General features: G+C 45.5%; 2 protein-coding genes and 1 pseudogene across 2 annotated transcripts in view; 1 reads left to right on the plus strand and 2 right to left on the minus strand.

Annotated features, from left to right (window-relative positions):
* Positions 1 to 12794, minus strand: part of CDK1 (cyclin dependent kinase 1) — a 121149-nt gene extending 108355 nt beyond the window's left edge. The window contains exon 1 of the mRNA XM_075348699.1: positions 12592 to 12794. The gene's annotated coding sequence lies outside the window, so the exon portion shown is untranslated. The remainder of the gene's footprint in view (positions 1 to 12591) is intronic.
* Positions 1 to 18462, plus strand: part of ANK3 (ankyrin 3) — a 1059766-nt gene that overhangs the window by 27533 nt on the left and 1013771 nt on the right. The window lies entirely within an intron of this gene.
* The window catches only part of LOC142310509 (RNA-binding protein FXR1 pseudogene), a 31822-nt pseudogene that overhangs the window by 8070 nt on the left and 5290 nt on the right, over positions 1 to 18462 (minus strand).

Raw genomic sequence — 18462 nt, forward strand, 5'->3', positions numbered from 1 at the left:
CCACTACATACAGTATGATCCCCACATAGCCATTATATACAGTATGAGCCCCCACATAACCTCCTTATAGACAGTATGAGCCCCCACATAGCCCATATACAGTGTGTCCACCCATACAAATAAAAATGCTAACTCCGTTGTTTTCCACCAGGTGGTGCTATAGGTGGCTTCATTGCGTAGCGCATGGCTACTTTACTATACTTAGACACCACTTCTATGCCTATAGCTGCCGCCGTTCTCAAGTTAATGGCGGAGGACAGGATATGGGTGGACACACTGTATACAGTATGAACCCCTTTCATACAGTATGAGCCCCCACATAGCCTCTATATAGAGTATGAGCCCCCATATAGCCCCTCTATATGCAATGTTAGCCCCCATGTAGCCCATCTATATGTAGTGTGAGCCCCCACATAGCCTCCTATATACAGTATGAGCTCTCACATAGCCCCCTGTATACAGTATGAGCCCCCAAAGTCTCTTATATACATTATGAGCCTCACGTAGCCTCTTATATACATTAGGGAGGCTAGTGGAATAATGATTTTAGCAATGCATATGGACAGTAATGGCAGTTAATAGGTAGGAAGAAGCAGCAATACTCATGGTTTGCGGCCATGTATATTTAGCTGGCCACTGGCCAAATCCTTACTTACTGCACTGGTCTATATCAGTTATACTTACGCTGATCCTTACGTCATGTTTTTAATGAATTTAGTAAATTTATTCCATATTAATAAATTGAATTAAAAATTATATTTTAATATTAGGTCTTTAGTTAGGGGATGTCTATTTGCCCTTTGGCAATTTGGCATTAGATTTCCCTCTAAGTTATTTTTTTTGCCTTTGCCGGTAGTTACTAAGATTTAGTAAATTATAAAGCTAGCTATAAATGTAAGAAATATAATAAATGACTAGTCAAATATGAAGCATGGCCGTTTCATGTGTTATTTTAATAATGATTTGACTATCAGGATAGATACAACATAACAATGTATTTCTGCAGAACGTTAATTTAGACTGTATGAGACACTGATGATGTTTTATGTGTTCTTGGCGTCAGAGTGAAGCGAAATGAACAATGACCATTTGTCAGCCTTCACTGCTGGACTCTGCGGGCTCGGTAATTCATCGCTGAGGAAGCGCACGTCTCACTGATCCATTCCGCTAATATTTTAATGCTGATGTAAACGTGTTCATAATGCTGTCAGTAAATGCCTCATTGCTGCGGTAGATAATACATGGTAACTTTCTTCCATAATTAATGAATATCTAATGCATGTTCACAATTCCAGCTATGATTTAATGCAGGGCTGGTTTCTCTCACTTTGGGTTAGACCCAAATTATGGCTCACGTCAGCTTTTCAGGTTTTATAAGTCATGTTCATGCTTTTAATGGGTAACGCCCCACCTACAACTAAAATTATAGGGGTTGTTCTAGAGTTTTAGTAATTAAACTAATAGCAGGAAATGTTGCGAAGTGAATAAACAAACATTACGTACCTGTTAAGTCATCCAATACTAAGCAAGCTCCCGATGGTCCTCACCGGTCTTTATTTTCCTAAATTGATGAGATACTATACTGGCATCCCAAAATTAAAGAGATAGTGACATATATATAGGAGGCTGTACATGTGTGACCAATCAATGTTCATTTACACAAACAGAGTCGCTAATCCTTGACCTTATTAAAGAACCCTGTTGGGTGGTCTTTAACCTTATCATAGATTGGGACCTAAGGATGGCTTTGCACACTACGACATCGCAGGTGCGATGTCGGTGGGGTCAAATCGAAAGTGCCGCACATCCGGCGTCACTTGCGATTTCGTAGTGTGTAAATCCTAGATGATACGATGAACGAGCGCAAAAGCGTCGTTATCGTATCATCGGTGCAGGCTCCGACATTTCCATAATGCCGGTGCCACGACAGGTACGATGTAGTTCCTCATTCCTGCGGCAGCACATATCGCTGTGTGTGAAGCCGCAGGAACGAGGAACATCTCCTACCTGTCTCCACTGGCAATGCGGAAGGAAGGAGGTGGGCGGGATGTTTACATCCTGCTCATCTCCGCCCCTCCGCCGCCATTGGCCGCCTGCCGTGTGACGTCGCTGTGACGCCGCACGACCCGCCCCCTTAGGAAGGAGGCGGGTTGCCAGCCAGAGCGACGGTCGCAGGGCAGGTGAGTGCATGTGAAGCTGGCGTAGCGATAATTATCGCTACGCCAGCTATCATAAGATCTCGTACCTGCGACAGGGGCGGGGACTATCGCGTGCGACATCGCAGCATCGGCTTGCGATGTCGCAACGTGCAAAGCCCGCCTAAGTGTAGATGAGTGGACTCGTGGAAGTTTGGTTCAGCAAGTTCAGTTAACGTTCAGTTTGGGATCAAGACTTGACCTGAACCCCAATGGAAGTCACTAGTTGGGCAGTTCGAGTCTCTGCACACATGCTTCCAGCCATAAACAGATCATTTCCGGGCGAGAGCGAGTTTTTCCATTCTCTTTTTTGGGTGTACACTACATCTGATCATGCTGTTGTTACCCTCAGTGAGAGCCATTGAAACACTTCAAGCAGATCACACTGGGCTGAGCACCGAGCGTACCCGAGCACAACGATGATATACGTAAAGCCCCCGAACGCTGAACCCGAACTCTGTTTTTCTTGTAAAGTGTGTGTCTGATACGAACACCGAACACCATACCTCGGTTTCGCTCCTCTCTAAACCTAAGCCTTCATGCTCTTTTGCAGTTTTTAAAGTTCATTAAATGTCAGTATTTGAGATGGGTGGTTTGATTCACCAGACTCTGGTCCATCAGTCAAGTCACAGTTCTTTCATGACTCTTGATACTGGCGCGGCAGCAAACGCAGCAAAAATACAACGTGTGCACATGGCCTAAGACTATTTAGAAATTGACAGTTACTTTAGTGTAATCAAGCATGGAAGGACCGTTGGCATACAGTACAGCAGCCAAACCTGGGGGGAAACTCTCAGAAAGAATTATAAAATATAAAGTGTGTAGTTACAAACGTCTGCATCATTCTGGGAAAGGACTTCCTACATTGCTTGATACATTGTAGGCTAAAAATCTCATTGAGATGTTGGGCTTTGTGTACATGTTCTAGCTGTGATTTTCATGTATAGACTACAGCGGGCTTTACACGCTGCGATCTCGCTAGCGAGATTGCAAGCGATCGTACCCGCCCCCGTCGGTTGTGTGACAAATCGCTGTCCGTGCCGCACAACTTCGCTTAATCCCGTCACACGGACCTACCTGCCCTGCGACGTCGCTCTGGCCAAGGCAGGCGTCCAATAGAAGCGGAGGGGCGGAGATGAGCGGGACGTAACATCCCTCCCACCTCCTTCATTCCGCATTGCCGGTGGAGGCAGGTAAGGAGATGTTCGTCGCTCCTGCGGTGTCACACACAGCGATGTGTGGTGCCGCAGGAATGACGAACAACATCGCTAATAAGCAGAAAACTATTTTTTGTTTCAGGACGACCTCTTCGCGGCAAATGATTTTTGCCACATTTGCGATCGTTCATGAGGTCGCTCATAAGTGTCACACACTGCGATATCGTTAATGACCCCGGATGTGCGTCACAAACACCGTGACCCCAACGATAATACATTAACGATATCGTAGTGTGTAAAGCCCGCTTACGTATCCAATAAGGTCTATGGTGCTATTCACATGTTAATAGACCGAAAACTGATTACTCTAAAAACAATTTTTATTTATAAACATTAAAATTATAAGTTCAAGCTATATCTCATTGTATGTAGCTATATCGGTCAGTGAACACACATCCAGTCGTGCACAGCTAGATATACTCTAAAGGGATATCAGACTAGGGAATTTAAGGATAGCCCAGTGAGGTTCTTCTTGATAGAAATTGTAATATCAACTAAGATGTTAAAAAATGGCCAGGTCATAGATCCCTAGTCCTTCACCTTCCTGGCAGCGGAGGTAAACACCATAATGTTTCGGGCGCCCCCGCTCCTCGTCGGCTATCCCTAGTAGGCCCTAGAACTGCCTGTGTGTCAATAATTGACCTAAAGCCCAGAAAGTGTGGTTAGTGCTGAAGTCAGGATTATTCCGCCGGATCCTATTCAGCCCGATACTGACAGGGTGAGGTGCTGAGGTCCATTCTGCATTAACAGGAGGACCATCCGACTACCATTTACAGTCTTTGAGGGATCTTTTGGCAGGACACTGAAAACTTAAAGGTGACCTGGATTATGTGCATTGTCATGAGATGGTAACATCCCCTGATGAACCCCGAACAAAGTGGGGGAAACGCGTCGGGAATCTTCTGTGAGGTTGTTCTCCAGCAAGTTAAGTTTACCCTACTGGGATTTAATTCTTACAGGTCCACTTTAATGCAGTTGGTCATCTGCACTGGGTAACGGATTTTTGACAGCTACCTGTGTACTCCCTCTCACCCATTAGAGTGCATCTGAGGGGAGCATTTTTTACAACTACTCTGTATGGGGATTTCCCCTATGACCAACTAATATATTTAATACTAATCAGCATATTGACTATGCACCTAGTGTGATTGAATAATCCTGACTTCAGCACTAACCACACTTTCTGGGCTTTAGGTCAATTATTGACACACAGGCAGTTCTAGGGCCTACTAGGGATAGCCGACGAGGAGCGGGGGCGCCCGAAACATTATGGTGTTTACCTCCGCTGCCAGGAAGGTGAAGGACTAGGGATCTATGACCTGGCCATTTTTTAACATCTTAGTTGATATTACAATTTCTATCAAGAAGAACCTCACTGGGCTATCCTTAAATTCCCTAGTCTGATATCCCTTTAGAGTATATCTAGCTGTGCACGACTGGATGTGTGTTCACTGACCGATATAGCTACATACAATGAGATATAGCTTGAACTTATAATTTTAATGTTTATAAATAAAAATTGTTTTTAGAGTAATCAGTTTTCGGTCTATTAACAGTTGAATTCTCTAATTCCTATTAAAATTGGTGTGTGCTATTCACATGTCCATACTTTTTCTTGGATCGTGTGTTCGCAAAAAAAATTCATGGAGACATTATTTTTATAGGATAGGACAGCGGGCTCAGTTGTGGAGTTATTGTTGAATACACTGCTCAAAAAATTAAAGGGAGCACTTAACCAACCGAATATAACTCCAAGTTAATCAAACTTCTGTGAAATCAAACTGTCCACTTAGGAAGCAACTCTGGTTGACAATCAATTTCACAATTTCACATGCTGTTGTGTAAATGGAATAGACATCAGATGGAAATTATTGGCAATTATCAAAACACACTCAATAAAGGAGTGTTTCTGCACCACAGACCACATCTCAGTACCAATGCTTTTTGGCTGATGATTTGGTCACTTTTGAATGTTGTTTGTGCTTTCACACTTGTGGTAGCATGAGACGGACTCTACAACCCACACAAGTGGCACAGGTAGTGCAGCTCACCCAGGATGGCACATCAATACGAGCTGTGGCAAGAAGGTTTTCTGTGTTTCTCAGCGTAAGTGTCCAGAGGATGGAGGTGCTACCAGGAGACAGGCCAGTACACCAGGAGATGTGGAGGGGGCCGTAGGAGGGCAACAACCCAGCAGCAGGACCGCTACCCCCGCCTTTGTGCAAGGAGGAACAGGAGGAGCACTGCCAAAGCCCTGCAAAATGACCTCAAGAAGACCACAAATGTGCATGTTTCTGCACAAATGGTTAGAAACCGACTCCATGAGGATGGCATGACGGCCCGACATCCACAGATGGGGGTTGTGGTCACTGCCCAACACCGTGCAGGATGCTTGGCATTTACCACAGAACACCAGGACTGGCGCCCTGTGCTCTTCACAGATGAAAGCAGGTTCACACTGAGCACATGTGACAGACATGACAGAGTCTGGAGACACTGTGAAGAGCAATCTGCTGCCTGCAACATCTTTCAACATGACCGGTTTGGCAGTGGGTCAGTAATGGTGTGGGGTGGCATTTCTTTGGAGGGCCGCATAGCCCTCCATATGCTCGCCAGAGGTAGCCTGACTGCCATTAGGTACCGAGATGAGATCCTCAGACCCCTTATGAGACCATATGCTGGTGCAGTTGTCCCTGGGTTCCTCCTAATGCAGGACAATGCCAGACCTCATGTGGCTGCAGTGTGTCAGCAGTTCCTGCAAGATGAAGGCATTGAAGCTATGGACTGGCCCGCCCATTCCCCAGACCTAAATCCGATTGAGCACATCTGGGACATCATGTCTCGCTCCATCCACCAATATCACGTTGCACCACAGACTGTCCAGGAGTTGGCGGATGCTTTAGTCCAGGTCTGGGAGGAGATCCCTCAGGAGACCATCCGCAACCTCATAAGGAGTATCTCCAGGCATTGTAGGGAAGTCATACAGAAACTTGGAGGCCACACACAAGACTGAACCTCATGTTTCCACTTTCATTTTGTGTGTGTTTTTAAATCCAGGCCTCCATTGGTTAAAATATTTGATTTCCATTAATGATTTTTGTGTGATTTTGTTGTCAGCACATTCAACAAAGAACAGAACAAAGTATTCAATGAGAATGTTTCATTCATTCAGATCTAGGATGTGTTATTTGAGTGCTCCCTTTAATTTTTTGAGCAGTGTATATCTTGCTACAGTTTTGGAGGGGATCAGAGGAGGCATGCATACCACTTTATCTCCCTAATGGAGGTATAATCCATGACTTTCCTTTGTAGTAAAGGTAAGTGTAACTTCTACCATGAGCTTACATCCCGCAGGCTTTTTAAGTTAATATTTATTTAACATTACTAATTAAAATGCGCAGAAGAATGTTAGCCATGAATGTAGTGCAGTGTGGTTCTGCGTTTCAATTCATTGGTACTAAAATCTATTCTATAATGACATTTACAACAGCTGATGAGCCATAAAATGCTGTGTAGCAATTTCTATATATTAGATATGATGTATTTAAGAATATCTGTTGGACCTCATTCAGACATCCATGTTGCACATTCATGTTCTATCTGTGTTTTTCACAGCTATAACACGTACCCACTGTGACCTACTTGTCTGTTCACAAATCTGTTTTTTCTGACTGCATGGCAAGATGAAAAGTGCAAACACAGAGTCTATGGATCCATGAAAAACATGGACAGCACAAGGATGGCATCAGTGTGCAAAACCATGTGCTGTCTGTAATTAACATTGCAAAGGATAGAAGAAGCTTTGTAATTTATTTAGCCATCCATACTGAAAAATACCGGTAACACAAGGACCAAAAACACTCTTGATACCGGTATCACTTCTGTAATTGCATTCGTGAAAAATGCTGATGTCTGAATGAGGCCTGAAGGCCGCTTTACACGCTACGACATCGCTCAAGCGATCTTGTTGCGGTCACGGAATTTGTGACGCACATCCGGCCGCTTTAGCGATGTCGTTGTGTGTGACACATATGAGCGATTTTGAATCGTCGCAAAAATGTTCAAAATCACTAATCAGTGACATGTCCCCCATTCCCAATTATCGTTGCTGCGTGTACGATGTAGGTCGTCGTTCCTGCGGCAGCACACATCGCTATGTGTGACACCGCAGGAACGATGAACCTCACCTTACCTGCGGCCGCCCTCAATGAGGAAGGAAGGAGGTGGGCGGGATGTTACGTCCCGCTCATTTCTGCCCCTCCACTTCTATTGGGCGCCCGCTTAGTGACGTCGCTGTGACACCGAACGAACCGCCCCCTTAGAAAGGAGGCGGTTCGCCGGTCACAGCGACGTCGCTAGGCAGGTAAGTAGTGTGACGGGTGTTAGCAATGTTGTGTGCCACGGGCAGTGATTTGCCCGTGTTGCACAACCGATAGGGGCGGGTACGCACGCTAGCGATATCGGTAACGATATCGTAGCTTGTAAAGCAGCCTTAAGGCTTAAGGCCGCTTTACACGCTACGATTTATCTGACGATCTCTTAAACGATGTGACACGCCCAGATTGTAGTTACGATTTGCCGAGATCGCACATAGGTTGTTTATTTGCGGTCACACGTAACGATCTCACAAACGACGCAACAGCGATCAGTGATATATTGTTTGACAAAGGCGGTCGTGTGGATGTTGTTCGTCATTTGCAGGGTGTCAAACGTACCAATATGTCTGCTGCAAGCGAAACGACGAACAATATTTTGAAAATGACCGACGTGTCAACGATCAACGATTTTCAACTTATTTGCGATAGTTCGGAGTTACACGTAGGTGTCACACGCAACGACATCACTAACGATGCCGGATGTGCGTCAAGGAAACCGTGAACCCGACGACATATCGTCAGATAAATCGTAGCGTGTAACGCCGCCTTTAGTTTATATGTCCAGTAATCATCCATTAGAACGGATCCAGCATCAATCCATTGGCAAAAAAGTCGTGCAGGCACAACATTTTTGTCCGTTTTTAAATAACTGATTTTATCTGGATGCATTTTTTTTAAACATTGAACTTTGAGGAAAACGGATCTCTTAATAATTACCCTTTCGTTTTTCTTTTATTTGTAAAGGATCCGTATTTTGCTCACTTTATCAGTTTCTAATGGAAGAAAAGTAGCAATCCGATAATTGATCTGTTTTTCATATACTCCAATGTTTAAAAACACGAATGCAGCGGAAATAAATTTTTTAAAAACGGACTACAAAGTTCTGCCTGCACAATTTTTTTGCCAACGGATTGTTGCTGGATCTGTTCCAACATGAGTTATTGGCCATGTGAACTCAGCATAAGGTCCCCTTCACACATCCATTTAAAAAGCCGCACGAGTGGTACGTTCGGGTTTGACCATCCATGTGTGTGTATATGTCATCTGTGTGCTATGTATGTGCCGTACGTGTGTACATGTATGCCGTCCATGTGACATCTGTATGACATACAGTTAGGTCCAGAAATATTTGGACAGTGACACAATTTTCGCGAGTTGGGCTCTGCATGCCACCACATTGGATTTGAAATGAAATCTCGACAACAGAATTCAAGTGCAGATTGTAACGTTTAATTTGAAGGTTTGAACAAAAATATCTGATAGAAATTGTAGGAATTGTACACATTTCTTTACAAACACTCCACATTTTAGGAGGTCAAAAGTAATTGGACAAATAAACCAAACCCAAACAAAATATTTTTATTTTCAATATTTTGTTGCAAATCCTTTGGAGGCAATCACTGCCTTAAGTCTGGAACCCATGGACATCACCAAACGCTGGGTTTCCTCCTTCTTAATGCTTTGCCAGGCCTTTATAGCCGCAGCCTTCAGGTCTTGCTTGTTTGTGGGTCTTTCCGTCTTAAGTCTGGATTTGAGCAAGTGAAATGCATGCTAAATTGGGTTAAGATCTGGTGATTGACTTGGCCATTGCAGAATGTTCCACTTTTTTGCACTCATGAACTCCTGGGTAGCTTTGGCTGTATGCTTGGGGTCATTGTCCATCTGTACTATGAAGCGCCGTCCGATCAACTTTGCGGCATTTGGCTGAATCTGGGCTGAAAGTATATCCCGGTACACTTCAGAATTCATCTGGCTACTCTTGTCTGCTGATATGTCATCAATAAACACAAGTGACCCAGTGCCATTGAAAGCCATGCATGCCCATGCCATCACGTTGCCTCCACCATGTTTTACAGAGGATGTGGTGTGCCTTGGATCATGTGCCGTTCCCTTTCTTCTCCAAACTTTTTTCCATCATTCTGGTACAGGTTGATCTTTGTCTCATCTGTCCATAGAATACTTTTCCAGAACTGAGCTGGCTTCATGAGGTGTTTTTCAGCAAATTTAACTCTGGCCTGTCTATTTTTGGAATTGATGAATGGTTTGCATCTAGATGTGAACCCTTTGTATTTACTTTCATGGAGTCTTCTCTTTACTGTTGACTTAGAGACAGATACACCTACTTCACTGAGAGTGTTCTGGACTTCAGTTGATGTTGTGAACGGGTTCTTCTTCACCAAAGAAAGTATGCGGCGATCATCCACCACTGTTGTCATCCGTGGACGCCCAGGCCTTTTTGAGTTCCCAAGCTCACCAGTCAATTCCTTTTTTCTCAGAATGTACCCGACTGTTGATTTTGCTACTCCAAGCATGTCTGCTATCTCTCTGATGGATTTTTTCTTTTTTTTCAGCCTCAGGATGTTCTGCTTCACCTCAATTGAGAGTTCCTTAGACCGCATGTTGTCTGGTCACAGCAACAGCTTCCAAATGCAAAACCACACACCTGTAATCAACCCCAGACCTTTTAACTACTTCATTGATTACAGGTTAACGAGGGAGACGCCTTCAGAGTTAGTTGCAGCCCTTAGAGTCCCTTGTCCAATTACTTTTGGTCCCTTGAAAAAGAGGAGGCTATGCATTACAGAGCTATGATTCCTAAACCCTTTCTCCGATTTGGATGTGAAAACTCTCATATTGCAGCTGGGAGTGTGCACTTTCAGCCCATATTATATATATAATTGTATTTCTGAACATGTTTTTGTAAACAGCTAAAATAACAAAACTTGTGTCACTGTCCAAATATTTCTGGACCTAACTGTATCAGAAAAAAAATGCATGACAGTGAAATGAATGATTTTTTATGTGTTAAAGATGTGCAAAGATAGATGACAGGTAAACAATAGGGCAGAAGCAAAATGAAGCACCAGAATTGGTGCATCTAATGTGAGGCACCACTTCTGGGAAAGCTGTGGGCTGGCAATTTTAGGCTGGAAAGGGCCAAATAACAATGGACCTTCCCAGCCTGGTAATATCAGTTGTCAGCTATCTGTTTTAACTTTGCTGGCTATCAAAAATGGGGGAATCTGACTTCGTTTTTCTTTAATTATTTATTTACTTGGTTAATAGCTGTAAAGTCAATGTCATGCTCCAGGTGGATGTCATCCGAATACACATTCGAGACACGTGCGTTCAGACCAAAAGTTGCCTGATGCACGACCAGAAAAACAACAAAAAGTATACCACAAAGGGGGACAATATAACAACCATGGACCCTGGCACAAGTGAGAGGGGTAGAGGGGACACCTCTTCCTGTATACCTAAGGGACCCTGTAGACACCCAGGCTAGTGAGCTGCTGGCTGAGGATCACTAGTCCCACCGCTGCACTAATACAACAGAAGGGTAGTTAAAACAAACAGGGGAGATAGCAAAAAAAAAAGTATAAAGTCCAACTTTGGGTCAATTCCTCAGCAGAACCTTCCACCAAAACGGCCAGAATACAACTGGATTATATCATCAGCAAGGATTGCAGGGAAACCCCACTACTTAAACCTTAAGGGGCGTGCCTACAATGCACTGCAGTTAGCTACTGGCAACAATCTGACATTAACTCATTAAGCTCTAAAAGAAAGGAAACTTCGTTTAAATGTAGAGTCCCAAATGAAAATAAGAGGCTCCAGTCCTAAACCTGTCACTAGTCTCTAAAAACAGGGAGACAACCGTGACAGTCTATCTACAGTATCTATCTATCTATCTATCTATCTATCTATCTATCATCTTTGCACATCTTTAACACATAAAAATCTTTAATTTCTGGAATGTATTTAATTCTGATCCGAGTCACACAAATGGCACACGGATGTAACCCGTGGGCTGTGCATGTTTTTCATGGACCCTTTGACTTCTATTGGCCCTTTTCATATGTGCTGACGCTAAAAACGGACATGTTTCTGTGTGGATCACAGGGACACTTGGTTCGTGTGAAAACACGGAGGTGTGAAAATTAACCCAGATTTTAATGAGTATGTATGTGAACGTGTCACCAATACGTGTAAAATCAGACACTATACTTGCTGGAAACATCCTGTGAAGAGGGCCTTACACACATGACACATCCTCTGGTTGTTTTGCCTTTTTTGTTCCCTCTTTCTCAGACACACCTTGCTGCCTTATCAGAGCTGTGTTAACTCTTTGGTCAGTGCTTTATTGCTATGCAACATGATGCTTTCTCCTGAGCCGGTTGTATGATGTAATCAAACCTTGAGACTCCGACCTCTACTCACAGAATTATAACTAAATGCCTGAGAATAGATGCTACACATGGTAATGATAATAAACTTTAATTACATAGAGATCTCTGCATGTTGTCTCATTTGTTCTGGATTATTGATGTAAAAGGCGATAGTGAGAGTGGGCATTGATGGACGCGCGTCAAGACACCGAAGAGTGCTGTTGTTCATCGCTTGTAATTGGTTCTATAGTGTTATTGCTTTTGATACTGCAGTGTTTCTGACTCATTGCCTGGTCATGGCAATTAGATTTCTGAACCAACACCAGGTTAAAAAAAGTTTGTAACCTAGAGCTGGATCAGAAACCTAATTGCCATGACTTTGAGTAGTGTTGCTTGATGTCTCACAAGCTGGATGGGTGCACGGGAACGTTGATTGCCTACAGACTGGAACAAGCATTACATATATACTGAATAGAGGTGAGCTGTATTAAAATATTTTTTTACACTACTCATTGCCTGGTGTTTACGATAAAACTATTCATGGCTCCTGTTTGTTTGCTTTTGCTACTGTACTAATATTGTCCTAAACCCCATCTCAGTTCCTGGCCTTGTCCGAGCCTCCTATTTAGCCTACCTGGTACTTGTGATGGATTCCTGAATTCTGATCTTGGCTGGTCCCGGAGGTTACTTATATGTGATACTTTGGATACCTTGTCTTACTCTGTTTAATTTCTCTGGTTTACTCTTCACTCTACTTCTGGATTATTCCGTGCATTGATTCCTTCTGTCTTCCTTCCTTTATGAATGTAGCGCCGGCGGCCCTGCAGGGTTGCCGACTTACTGCCGCCGCTGGGTTGCATCCTGTTCCGCAGCCGCCCATGTGCTCATCTGCCTCCCTCACTCCGGGGCCTGTTCACGTCGCACAGACTCACCAGGAATGCGCCTAGGTCGTGCATGCATGCATCAGCCCTCCTCTTAAAGGGCCAGCGCATTATTTCCAGGAAATGCCTCTCAGCCCATGGCTGAGAGGCACTATGTATTTTAAGCACCCTCCCATTAGGAAAGATGCCTGTTCAACGACTTTCGTTAGTCAGTCTTCAGTCTGCTAGCTAGCTGTCAGGTTCCTGTGTTCATGTCCCGTTATCCCTGTGTCCGTCACCTTCCCATACCTATCTGTCCCTGCCATGCCCACAATATCTGTTCATAACTGTCTGCCTCAGTCACCCTGACTGTACCTGCTGATATCTGTGCCCATACCAGAGTCCGTCATCTGCCCTGCGGGTTAGCTGCCACAATCCTGGTCACTGTCCTGGAAGTGGTACCTGGCCCCTCCTACTAAAGTGTAAGCCAGGGTCCCACCTGTGGTCTAGTGATTCCTATAACCCCACTTGCTGCCCCAACACCGGCTGCGAGCGTTACTCTCTCTACTGTCTCAACACCACAACCACCAATCTGAATCTACCAGGGTTGCCAACTTGACTTTTAATTTTGTTCTGGACAGTTTATAACAAAATCACGTGTGCCGCCCCCCGTGTCTGCAGCCGGGCTGCTCGGATCCGGATCCACGATGGCTCGAGGGGGTGTCCGGACCCGGGGGTCGTGCGGCCACTCAAATAAAGGGGGTATTTACAGGGGATTGTGTTAGAGTTCGTGATGCCACCCGTGGTATGTGGTAATGTGGCGTACCACCGCTGCAGTTGGGAGTACTCAGGGGTGATGGAGTGGGGCAGCCAGATGTTAGAACCCTCCACGGGTAGGGGGAATGCCCCGGGACTCGGTGAATGTACTCGGGGAGTGCCGTGGGGTGTGAAGGGGTCACCTGCGTACTCATTCAGTCCATAAAGCTGACACTGACAACTGGACAAACCAAAGTTCTGGATACCGCTGCCGCTGAGGGGAGCTAGTTCGGGTCCCGTCCCCAATGGTGCTGCCTGGTGATCCGTGACATGCCTCCTGGCACTAAGTTTACTTCTCTGTTGGTCCTGGTAGTATGGAACTTGCCGGGTCCCGCTCCCCAGTATGGCTAACTGTGGGAGCTTGCTCTCAGGGTTCACGCTTGGGATTTTCTGGACCGTTTTAGTGGAAAGTCCTATCCCCCTCGTTGCGCTAGTACTCCGATTTTGGAGCAGGTGGAGAGCGGAACTTGAAGGCTCCGTTCTCGTCGGGTAAATTGTCATGTTACATGAAGCTACTCCGTGACCTAGGGTCCACGTACCCCGTCGTGCCCTGGTCCCAGCCCGGTGATGGTACAAGGCCGCTGGCTGTCCTCCTCGACAGTTCCGTACCCCTTGTCACGATCCCCTGCAACTGGGGGTCCAGCTCCTCTAGATCCAGACCACCATCTGCTACCTAGACAGTTCCTAGGAGCCCTGCTCCTGACCTCCTCTCTCCTTCACTTCCAAACTACTTCTCACTACTGCTGATACTCCTGACCTCCCCTTAACCAACCCCCCAAGTGGGCGACCCTATTCCACTCAGGCCGTCCACTGGTGTGTCTGGTGGGTGTGGTGCAGAGTGTACCTAGGATTTTAATCAGCTGATGCAGGCAACACCATATAGTTGGTGACCCACAACCAAGAAAGAGGTGGATATTGCACGGGAGGGCAGATTGCACAATACCCTGTGACAACCTGATAGTCCAAGGGCTTCACACATGGATGGACAATATTTTTTACGGACACGTTGGAAAACTCTAATAAATCATGATAATAAGTCATACGTATCCACAGCACTGAATTCTGATATTAAGACATCAGCTGCATTCACTGAAAACTGTAAAATGATAATAATTACAGTTAAAATAATCTGTATAAGTTTCCTCATCTTCAAAAAAATCACGGATGAAATAAATCTTCATGGACATGGAAAAAAGGGCCCTATTTTTACAGACTGTCCTGACCTTTCTGGATGGTTTGCAACCCAGGAATCTACTCAGGAAGAAGTCCAGATCCCTGCACAGAGAATAAAAGGTGAGAACCAGGGAATTTATGTCTCAGTTTAGCCAGCACCATTCAGATTCAGGCTTTGAGAGTCTTCTGACAAGTTTGATTAGTACTTAATCCATTACACTGCTGAGCACATAACACTGATTTCTCAATGTTTAATGTTCAGTGTAGGCATTTCCATAATTGTGACATTTCTAAGTGACATGGTGGGGACCAGCATTGTTTGTCTTTTTGCTCGCTCATATGGCCGAAGATCAGGGATGTCAAACTCAAATACACAGAGGGCCAAAGTTAGAAACTTGGACAAAATCATGGGCCAATCAAGTCGCGGGCACCATATAGTCCTCCATACAGAATAATGGGCACCACCTAGTCCTCTATACAGAATCATGGCCAAACATAGTCAACCATATAGAATAATGGGCCCCACATAGTCTTCCATACAGAATAATTGGCCCTACATAACCCTCCATACAGAATAATGGACCCCACATAGCCCTCCGTACAGAATAAAGGGCCCCACATAGCCCTCCATACAGAATAAAGGGCCCCACATAGCCCTCCATACAGAATAATGGACCCCACATAGCCCTCCGTACAGAATAAAGGGCCCCACATAACCCTCCATACAGAATAATGGACCCCACATAGCCTTCCATACAGAATAATGGGCCCCACATAGCCCTCCATACAGAATAATGGGTACCACATAGCCCTCTATACAGAATAATGGGCCCCTCATAGTCCGCCATACAAAATAGCGGACAACACATAGTCCTTCATGCAGAATAATGGGCACCTGGCAGCTTTGACCAGCGGGCCAGAGTTTGACTGATGTGCCATAGTTTCTCTCATGCAAGAGAATTGGGCTGATTATGTCAATAAGTGTCATTCCCTGTGATGTGATTCTCTGGCATGCAAGAATCGGAGCACAGGTGGAGAGAAGATAAAGAACTTCATTTCTCCATCTTCTTCATTGTCAGTGAGTGCATATATCGGACGGGACTCTGATAACAGCGGTGGCAATGGCTTTATGCAGGCCTCTATACAGAGTTATGTCTTAAACAACCACCAGAGGTGGATATATATCTCTCCATCATGTCTCCTTCTTTACCAATCCAGAACTGTTATACTATGGAAGTGTCGCGGGCGGGGAGGATGCCGCCGCTGCTGGTCGCTCGCTAACGCTCAGGTCTGGCCCTGCTGCGGCTGCTGCTCGGTGGCTCGAGCGGTGGACCGGATCCAGAGACTCGAGCGGCGCTCCTCGCCCGTGAGTGAAAGGGGTGGTTGGTTTGGGGGATTTAGTCCGTGACGCCACCCACGGGTTGTGGTGAAGATGGGCACCACCGTTCTGGTGACAGGGATCCCGGGAGCGATGGTAGGGAGCAGCTGGGATGTTGTTTTTCCCCTCCGTGGGTAGGGGTCGGTGGTCCCGGGGCCCGGTGGTGTGACGGGGAGGCAGGGTTGGTGAGGTGCAGGGTTGCAGGGACAGCGCGGCGCGGTGTACTCACTCAGTAAGAGATGCACAAAGTCCTCGGTAAACCAAACGGCTGGATGGACGGGTCCCGCAGCCGGCTGCAGTGTCTCTCCCCGGACAGGTGATGGCGGCTGTCTTTCCCTGCACCTTGATGTACTTGTTTGACTACTATGGATCCCCAACGGTAGTCCGCTCCCCGGTGTTTGGATGCCGGAGGAGCCCGTTTTTGCCCGCAGGCGCTGGCCCTTGGGTCTCTAGCCTTAGGCGGTAGCTGTATACCCTCACGGTGTGGGTGGTTGCCTTCTATCGGGTCTTTGGCTGGTAAGAAACCCCTGGGGTTCCGGTCACACTCGGATTTGACTATTGTCGGCGGCTCCAAGTCTGGTCGGGGTCCGATGGCCCTGCCTGTGTGTGCTGGCTTCACTTCGCTCCCCGGTCGGTACCGGCGGGCCAACGCCCGACCCCGGTCCTACGGTTCCGCGTTACTTCACCACTCCTGCAGATGGCCAACACCGTCTGCCAACCTTGCTGTCAGTGCCTGGGCCACAAACCCAGACACCCAAGTGTTTACTCCGCGTACCTCAAACTCCAACACTAAACTGTCACTTTTCCCGCCTCCAGGCCTTTGAACTCCTCGGTGGGTGGAGCCAACCGCTTGGCTCCGCCCCACCTGGTGTGGACATCAGACCCTGGAGGGAGGCAACAAGGGTTTTGTTTGGCTAATGTTACTGTCTAGTGGGGGTGGGGGTGTTTGTGTGTTATCTGTGATGACCTGGCTAGTCCAGGGCGCCACAGAAGCACTTTGTGCCTTTTTATTTTTCAAGTTTTATTTTGGGGTCTAAAAAAATGATATACCGACATGAAGGCAAAAGGTTATTCGTTTGGTCTGTACTGGTTGAATGAGGGACCTATGACTGTGTTTGGCATATTCACCAGGAGCTCTTTCACCTCATTTACAAAACAAATTGTGAACAAATCCTAAATTATGTCTTAAGAATGTGGATGTAGTTTTTTACAAACACCTTTAAAAAAATTGGAACATTTCAATCATATCCACGTGAATATAACCTTAAGATACATAACCCTTAATCATTGGCAAAACTTGAAGCTTGTGGGCTACAATGCAAAAATCACCCCAACAAGACCCCCAACTATCACAGGCTTTTCAATGTATTGGTCTTTACATATGGGCCAAAGGGATATTGTGAGAGAGCCTTGGTTCCAGAGATCCAGTGGAATTGCAACCCCTGCACCCACTTTTATTATGCAGCTGCTCCCAATCTTTCAGTGTATCCATAATGCCTGTATTCTTAATAATTGGGCATTTACTGGATGGCATGCACGTGGCAATATTCTATCCTTTTCTCAGTATCATCTTTCAGTTCCAGTTTCTACAAAGCAGAGCGATCTGTATACAACTCCCTTGAAAGGGAATCTGTCAGCAGGTTTTTGCTATGTAAGCTGAGGACAGCATTATGTAGGGGTTAAAAAAACAAAACGCAACTGTGCTTCTCTTATCTGTGTGTGTTCTATTGTTTACATAAACTAAAGTGTTTATTACCCTGTGATTACCATTACAGGACTAGAAAATCACATGTACGGCAGCACGCCCCCTGCTGTGATTGACACCTCACAGTCAATGCATAATCTCTATTGAGAGCCTGGTGTGGGCGGGACAGTTCCCTGGGCTCAGCTACATGCTTTAAACTCAATTCTTTGATTGTGACAGAATGGTTGGACCCAGTAATCTATGTGATACACCATTGGATTCAGGCTCTCTTTGCCTATATTATGTAGCTGTCAGATGAGATAGCAAAAACCTGCTGACAGATTCCGTTTAACTAAAGCCGTCACATGACAGTCCACTAGGAAAAGAGTTTGCTGTGTTGGAGGGAAAAAAAAAAATCACATTTTCTTATTGTTCCATGCAACCCCTCCATCTGATCACAGCCTCTGAGACAGAGACCAAAGGAATGTTCAGTTTAGGTAATGCTTTGCTTTCAGCGCAAATATTACATGTGGACGTTTTTACATATATCACTTTAAAATGTATTGTAATGTGGATATGTGGAATGATCAGATA

This window comes from Anomaloglossus baeobatrachus, chromosome 5 (genome assembly GCF_048569485.1).
Source record: "Anomaloglossus baeobatrachus isolate aAnoBae1 chromosome 5, aAnoBae1.hap1, whole genome shotgun sequence".
Taxonomy (NCBI): domain Eukaryota; kingdom Metazoa; phylum Chordata; class Amphibia; order Anura; family Aromobatidae; genus Anomaloglossus; species Anomaloglossus baeobatrachus.